Raw genomic sequence first — 8,417 nt, 5'->3', positions numbered from 1 at the left:
GGGTGACAGAGCAAGACTCCATCACAAAAAAAAAAAAAAAAAAAAAAAAAAAAAAAAAAAAAAAAAAAAAAAAAAAAAAAAAAAAAAGAAAAGAAAAAGAAAAGTCTTGAGGCAGGAAAGGTGAAAGACATAATGGTGGGCACTTGAGCAGGGAAGCCTTCAGCTTGCCAGGAACTGTCTGCCTGGTAGACTCTACCACACCTACAGCTGAAGAGGAGGCATGGCCAGGAAACGTGGCAGAGTCCTGTGTCTGCTATGAGAAATGCATTATGGGCTGCCGTGCCAGACTTTCATTCGTTTTACTTTTTCATTGGGCCTTTTTTGATGGCAAGCCCTAAGTTGTTTTAGAAGCCCTGTTCCCCCTGAGATTTTTGTGATTCCTTCCTAAAGCTTGGACAATAGTGTTTCATACACAGACCACATTCTAAAGGCCTCCCTTCTCACTCTGGTTGTCCTTGGCCTCTGAATAGGCCTGGTCTCCATAACTGGTAGCCTTCAACATTTTTAAGCTTTGAAGTAAGCGTGGATAATAATGCATGGATTATTCATAGAAAGTGATCAATATGTATGTTTGTTGATGCTCCCAACATTAGTGAAATTCTGACTCTTTTTGTAAATACTGTTATTAAACAGGAATTTCTCTAGCCAAGTGAAACCAACAAATATTTCTTTCAGTAAGCATTTTAAAGAAGGGACAAAAGATTTAATGGGTAGTTAAGTAGGGATTTTTGAGGTTTCGACATATAAGCGAAGTTACTGTGTTACCAACATCTAATATTTCATTTTGTCACACAGAGGAGGCTTATTATTTGTGGGAGTTAGGTTTGCACTAAAATCAATGCAAAAATAATAATAATAACAATTAACTCCAACAGAATCTCAAGACCTTTTTTTTTAAAAAAAAAACAAAAAACATGGGGAGGAAAAATGTCAGAGTGAAAAATACCATTGAAATCTCTTTGTGTTTCTTTTGTTCTCTTTCTTTCTTTCTCTCTTTCTTTCTTTTTTGAGACAGAGTTTCTCTCTTGTTGCCCAGACTAGAGTGCAATGGCATGATCTTGACTCACCGAAACCACTACCTCCCTGGTTCAAGCGATTCTCCTGCCTCAGCCTCCCAAGTAGCTGAAATTATAGGCATGTGCCTCCATGCCCGGCTAATTTTTCGTATTTTTAGTAGAACCATGTTGGTCAGGCTGGTCTCAAACTCCCTACCTCAGGTAATCTGCCTGCCTTGGCCTCCCAAAATGCTGGGATTACAGGCGTGAACTACCTTGCCCAGCCAAAATCTCTTTATATTTCTTAAAATACGGTATGTAAATTTTGTTTTACAGCTTTGACAAAAATTCTTATACACACTAAGTTGGAAACCCTCCTTCTATTGGAAACCCTCCTACTGTCTACAAATAGTTTAGTATTCCAGCCTTTCTGCTTTCAAGATTTCACTATTAAATCCTAAAATGGTGGCCAGGCATGGTGGCTTATACCTGTAATCCAAGCACTTTGGGAGGTGGAGACGGGCAGATAAACTGAGGTCAAGAGTTCGAGACCAGCCTGGCCAACGTGGTGAAACCTCATCTCTACTAAAAATATAAAAAATAGCCAGGTATGGTGGTGGGTTCCTGTAATCCCAGCTACTCAGGAGACTGAAGTATGATGATCACTTGAACCTGGAAGGCGGAGGTCGCCGTGAGCCAAGATCACACCACTGCATTCCGGCCTGAGCCACAGAGCAAGACTCCATCTCAAAAAATAAAAATAAAAACAAATAAATAAAATAAATCCTTAAATGAATGGGAGCCAGGTAAGCGGTGTTAATATATATTTTTGCTTGCCTACAGGGCTGCCCTAAATCTGTGTCACTGTTACCCCTCTATGGGCTATTGCATTTGAGATTTGCTTGTTATGATGTATTTTGCAAATATTTCTTCCAGTTTGTCATTTGTTGTTTGACTTTGCTTATTTATGGTGGTGTTTGCCATGCAAAAACTTGTAGTTTAAAAAATATGTAGTATTTCCTTTTGTTGTGTCTAGATTTCGAGTTATACTTAGCCTTTCACCACACCTAAGTTATAAAAAAAGTATGTTTTAGTACTTGTTTGATTTCATCCTTTACATTAATATTTCTGATCCCTTTGTAGTCTATTCTTGTGGTATGAAGTATGGATGCAATTTTATCTTTTACCAAGTGGTTTTATCCTTGTTTTTATAAATAAAACACTCTGTTCCCTGCAGCCACACATTTATAAGGTCTCTCTCAGTGTGAAACACATCTGCCTGTAGTGAATCACAGGGTTTTTTTTTTGGTTTTTTGTTTAGTTCCAAAGGTACTACTTTCTGAAACTGTTTACTGACTCTGGGGATGTGCTTTATTTGGAGCCCTGGTGCCTCATGGAAAGAATTTTAAAAGCGTTTTTCTGATATTCCAGCCTGCTAAGGAATTGTGGAAATTTTAAATAAAGTGGATGACTTAGTTCCCATGATTAAGAAGTTCAATTTGTGGAAGTGCATGTAGAATGATCAAAAAATAATTGCAGGCAGCATGGAATTAATGTATTTTACTTTTTGAGTTACTGCTTAAATAGCAGGAAGTCTTTCTTTGCATGAAGGCAATCAGTCTTCACGGAGGAATTGCTTTTGAATTCTTCATTATAGCAGCAGGCAATGAAGAACCTAACTCACAGTGGCTTAAACATTTTTTCCCTCTCATATCAAGAAATCTGGAGGTAGGTGGTTGCTGGCATTGATTTAGCACCTCCACAGTGTCAGGGACAGCACCTCTACAATTCTGTTGGCCTTTCCCACATAGCTTCTAGGTGGGTGCTGAAGCTCCTAGTACTACGTCTCAGTTCAAAGCAGGAATAAGGTGAAGAGGCATACCAGTGGCAGCTAACTCATTTATCATAAAAATCCTTTCCCTAAACTTCTTTGGAAGACTTCTATGTATGTGTACTTGACCAGAGCTCTAGCACCCTTAAAGGCAAGAGAAGCAGAGAAATAGAATATTGATGTTTTCTAACCTCTGTTAGGAGAAACAGCAAGGGAGAGATAGTGGGAATGGCTAACCAATGAATCTGCCACATTGAAGTACATATCTCATTTCTGTTTGCTGCAAACAATACCTAGAATGGTACAAGTCTGCAATGGTGCACCAGATCTTATGACGTCTAAGCAAAAATTAAATAAGCAGGATTCGGGAAGAAAAGGAACCTAGACGCATCAGTTTGGAGATCTTCCCGTTAGAGCTCTGCTGTTAATAGCATGCAGCTTCCAGCTCCTGGTTTCTGTGTCCCTCGGCTCAAATGCATGTGTGAGAGGCCAAGGGGGCCAGTGTGGGTTAGCTGCCCATTCCCAGTCAGGGCCCAGCCGGGGTCAGGTCATGCAGTGCCAGCCTGAAGGCATAGGGATTATCCCTGGAGATCCTGGGGCAAAGGGATGGCATATTTTAGTTTATGTAAGTATAAATTCCATACAAATTTAAGCAATTGGTATGTTGATATGCAATAACTGCTTGTACGTTGTCAGATGCAGAAACCCAGAGAAGACAACTGCCCTTTCAAATAGAGGGCTGTGTATGCATTCCTAGTTTCAGAAATTTAGCAGGTGATGAGTTCATTACTTCTGTTTTATTTAGGTTACTATGATATACTAAAAAGAAAATTTAGTCTTTGTTCCTGGTTCCTGGTACACAGCTCCTAAACTAAAACCTTTGGAATCCCCTGAAATGATACTAGCTTTTTTTTTTTTTTTTTTTTTAAAAAAGGTTTTTTTTTTTTTTTTTTTTTTTTTTTTTTGAAACAGGGTCTTTCTCTGTTGCCCATGCTGGAGTACAGTAGCACAATCAGAGCTCACTGCAGCCTCACCCTTACAGGCTCAAGCGAGTCTCCCACCTCAGCCACCCAAGTAGCTGAAACTATAGGTGTGCACCACCATGCTCAGCCAACTTTTAAAAGTAAATGGCCAGGCTTGGTGGCTCACACATGTAATCCCAGCACTTTTGGAGGCTGAGGCAGGTGGATCACGAGGTCAGGAGATCGAGACCATCCTGGCTAACACAGTGAAACCCGTTCTCTACTGAAAAAGAAAAAGTCCCAGCTACTTGGGAGGCCAAGGCAGGAGAATTGCTTGAACCTGGGAAGCAGTTGCAGTAGGCCGAGATTGCACCACTGCACTTCAGCCTGGGCAACAAGAGCAAGACTCTATCTCAAAAAAAAAAAAAAAGTTGTAAAGATGGGGGTTGTAGAGATGGGGTTCTTACTGTGTTGACGATGCTGGTCTCGATCTCCCGGGCTCAAGCAATTCTCCCACCTTGGCCTCCACAAGTGCTAGGGTTATAGGCGTGAGCCACTGCCCCCAGCCTACTAGCATCTTTTATGTGCTAATGAGATGACTAGCAACTGGGGACACCTAGATAGTGTTAGAATGGGAGCTGGTCACCAGAAAGACCATGATTAGGCATGATTAGAGGATTGGAATTTTTAAGCCAATACCCCAACCTCCAGGGAGGAAAGAGAAAGTAGAGATTGAGTTAATCACTAATGGCCAATTATTTAATCCACTGTGCCTATTTAATGAAACCTTTATAAAAACTGCTAAACATCGGGGTTTAGAAAAGTTCTGGGTTGGTAAACGCCATGAAGTGCTGGGAGAAAGGTGTGCCCAGAGCACATGGAAGCGTCAAGCCCCTACCTTGCCCTCTGTGTCTCCTCTGTTTGCTCGTTCCTATGTTGTATCCCTCATTATAAGCGAGTAATGGCAAGTAAAGCACTTTCCTGGGTTCTGTGAGTTGTTCTAGCAAATTATCAAACTTGAGGAGGAGGTTGTGGGAACTCATAAATCTATAGCCAGATAGTCAGAAGTACCAGTGACAATCTGGAACTTGTGGCTGGCATCTGAAGTGGTAGCAGTCTTGTTGGACTGATCCTACCACCAAATTACCCTATTTACAAATTTTTTTTCCTTTTCCTTTCTCTATTTTTTTTTTTTTTCCGAGACAGAGTCTTGCTCTGTTGCCCAGGCTGGAGTGCAGTGGCACGATCTCGGCTCACTGCAAACTTCACCACCCAGGTTCAAGCTATTCTCCTGCTTCAGCCTCCCAAGTAGCTGGTACGGGTGTGTGCCATCATGCCCGGCTAATTTTTGTATTTTTAGTAGAGACAGGGTTTCACCCTGTTGGCCAAGCTGTTCTCAAACTCCCAACCTCAGGTGATCCATCCACCTTGGCCTCCCAAAGTGCTGGGATTACCAGCATGAGCCACTGCACACCACCAGTGTTTAACTTCTTAAGAATAAAATGGTAATCTTTGCTCTCTTTCTTTCCACCAAGCACAGTGCCCCCCTTATCAAATTATATGCTTGCTTAAAAGTTCCAGGGACTGAATTTTAAAACAATTCAGTCACCTACAGAATTCTCCCCCACCAGGAGATTACCTCAAGACCACAGTGAATTTACAACCCAATCGTGCTAGAGATGGCACCAGGTCATTCACTACAATAAGGGGCAATAATCCAATATAAGTCATCAGAGCAAGTCCTGTAACAGACTCATATCTTCAGCAGGGTGTGGTGGCTCATGCCTATAATCCCAACACTTTGAGAGACAAAGGCTGGTGTATATATCACTTGAGGTCAGGAGTTCAAAACCAATTTGCCCAACATGGCAAAACCCCTTCTCTACCAAAAATACAAAAATTAACTGGGCATGGTGGTGGGTGCCTGTAATCCCACCTACTTGGGAGGCTGAGGCTGCAGAATCACTTGAACCTGGGAGGCAGAAGTTTCAATGAGTTGGGATTACGCCATTGCACTTCAGCCTGGGTGACAGAGCAAGACTCCATCACAAAAAAAAAGAAAAGAAAGAAAAGAAACAGACTCATACCTTCTTGCCCCTTCTGCATGCCTGCCACCCCGACTCTACCCATGGCAACTTCCCTTTTTAACCCCTTACATTCTGCCCAAAATTTGACTTTTTTTTTTTTTTCAGATAGGGCCTCTGTCTGATGAAGTTCTAACCTCCCAGGTTCAAGCCATCTTTCTCCCTCAGCCTCCCAAGTAGCTGGGACTACAGGCTAATGCCACCACGCCTGGCTGATTTTTGTATTTTTTGTAGAGATGGGATCTCACCATGTTGCCCAGGCTTCTCTCAAACTCCTGGGCTAAAGCAATCCACCTGCCTTGGCCTTCCAAAGTGCGGGGATACAGGCGTGAGCCACTGAGCCCTACCTGAAATGGTTTCTTTAAGGCACGAAGACTTGGCCATTTTCCCACTGCTAGCTCTGGAATAGAGTCACTTTCTTTCCACCACTCCTTGTTCTTGTTATTTGACTTTGCAAGTGGCAAGTGGCCAAAAGTGCATTCGGTTATACTTTATTAACGTGTGGGATCTGAAGCTAACTCCAGGTAAATAGTATTAGAATTGAATTGAATTGTAGAATGCCCAGTTGGTGTTGGAAATTTGGTGAAGTGATGTGGGAAAAGATACCACTCATTTGATGTATAAATTTTGTAAGTGAAAGCAGAACAGAGATCGATACCAACAAAGCAAAATGAGGAGAGGATGAGTCAGAATGACCCTGGAGGCCTCCCGCTAAGACAAAAGAGACCTCCTCCCAGCTTACTCAGCCAGAGGATAGCAGCCTTGATTTGGAAGAGTGAGTCAGAGACAGTGATGATGGAATCCAGAACAACAGTGAGCTTTAAGAAAGAGACTATGGATCAGAGAGACCAAGAATGACAGCTGTGGATAAAGAGTTACAAGGGCTTAAGGCATGGCAAGCAAGTTGATAAATGGCTCTGAGGTAGGTGTTTTTAGCCAGCTGTTCGGCTGAGGTCAGATGCCTGAGAAACAGACTAAGAGCTGGGATGGTTTGGCAGAGTCAGACCCTAGGTTGGGGGACACACTAAGGGTTGGAGTAGGTAATGATGCAGTGTCAAGGAGAAAAGTGGGCTTTGTCATATCTCTGAATGTAATTTTTTCAAAAGTCAATGTGCCAAATTGACCTATTTGCTGAAAAACATCCAAACACCTTAAACAAATCTGCAGGGCTGTCAGGGTCAGTTTCCTAATTTTAGAAACCAAAGCTTGGATATTTTGGGTCTGACCATCCGACGTGGCCAAATCTCCCCAGCCTACCTGAAGTGGGTTAGTCACCAGAACTTCAAGAAACACCTAACTGCAAAATTACTTCCCCTTTAACTTGTGGCCGCTTATATAGCTATGACCACAGATTGAGAAATTCACAGAAGTTCTTCAAATTTTCAGAGCCTTCTGGGAACATACGTGCTTAGGAGAAAAAGTGCTGATGTGTTTTTCCTGCTCTTTATCTCTCCTCCCTAGGCCCACACCTCCAGAAGTACTTCCACCTGCATTAGGCCAGTGTGACGTTCCCTCATGAACCAAAGCTGGGGAAACAAAACCAGTGAGCCAAAGGCAGATAGAGATGAACACGTGCGGAGTTGTCCCTCTTCTAGCTGTGAAAATAGATACTTATTTCTAGCTGCTAGCTCTATTTACTCAGTCTAGCAAACTGCAGAGACGTTCCAAATGTAGAACTTACAGGGAGTGGAGTGTTTTTGTGGTTGCTTCTTGCCAAGGTATTTTGGCTCTTGACTGGGGTCATCTGTGTGGGAAATCTCTCTCCTAGGCTTCTTGCCCAGGGTGGTGAGAAGATGGGAAAACTATAGCTATTGACAAACGGTGCCCTACATCTTGCCATTCTCAGTAAATGACTGTTAATGATTGTGTTTGGCAGGTAGAAAGCTCTTGCCAGGTATCAAAACATGCTGTGTGTACAGCTGCATGCCTTTTTCAAGGTAGGAAAATTGGACTCTGAGGCACAGAGGTTTGTGGATTCCTCCATGTGTCTTGAAAACTATATTTGAGAAGTAAGTAAACTGAGTTGTTGCTTGGGTGAAGTAAACACAGCAAGCTGGAGGTAGAGAAGTCCCAGCCACAGAAACAGAAAACCTAATTAGGAGCAGGGTAGGAAAGCTGGACTTGCAAGAAAACTTAGACATCTCTCCCTGTCCTCTAAGTCAGTGTTCTTGTTTTATAAATAGCTGAGAAAGCTACGTGGAATTAGACTGGAATGGTCTGAAAAGTAAACTGGGGCTGGGCGGGGTGGCTCATGCCTGCAGTCCCAGCACTTTGGGAGGCTGAGGCGGATGGATCACTTGAGGCCAGGAGTTTGAATGCTTATTATATCTGCATTTGAGACCAACCTGGCCAACACGGTGAAACCTCGTCTCTATTAAAAATACAAAATTAGCCTGATGTGGTGGCAGGTGCCTGTAATCCCAGCTATTGGGGAGGCTGAGGCAGGAGAATCACTTGAACCTCGTGGGTGGAGGTTGCAGTGAGCCGAGATTACGCCACTGCACTCCAGCCTGGGTGACAGAGCGAGATTCCATCTCAAAAAAAA

Source organism: Cebus imitator, unplaced genomic scaffold (assembly GCF_001604975.1).
Source record: "Cebus imitator isolate Cc_AM_T3 unplaced genomic scaffold, Cebus_imitator-1.0 Scaffold50, whole genome shotgun sequence".
In the NCBI taxonomy this organism is placed as follows: Eukaryota; Metazoa; Chordata; class Mammalia; order Primates; family Cebidae; genus Cebus; species Cebus imitator.
The sequence above is the reverse complement of the archived record's forward strand: the minus strand, read 5'-3'. Positions refer to the sequence as shown.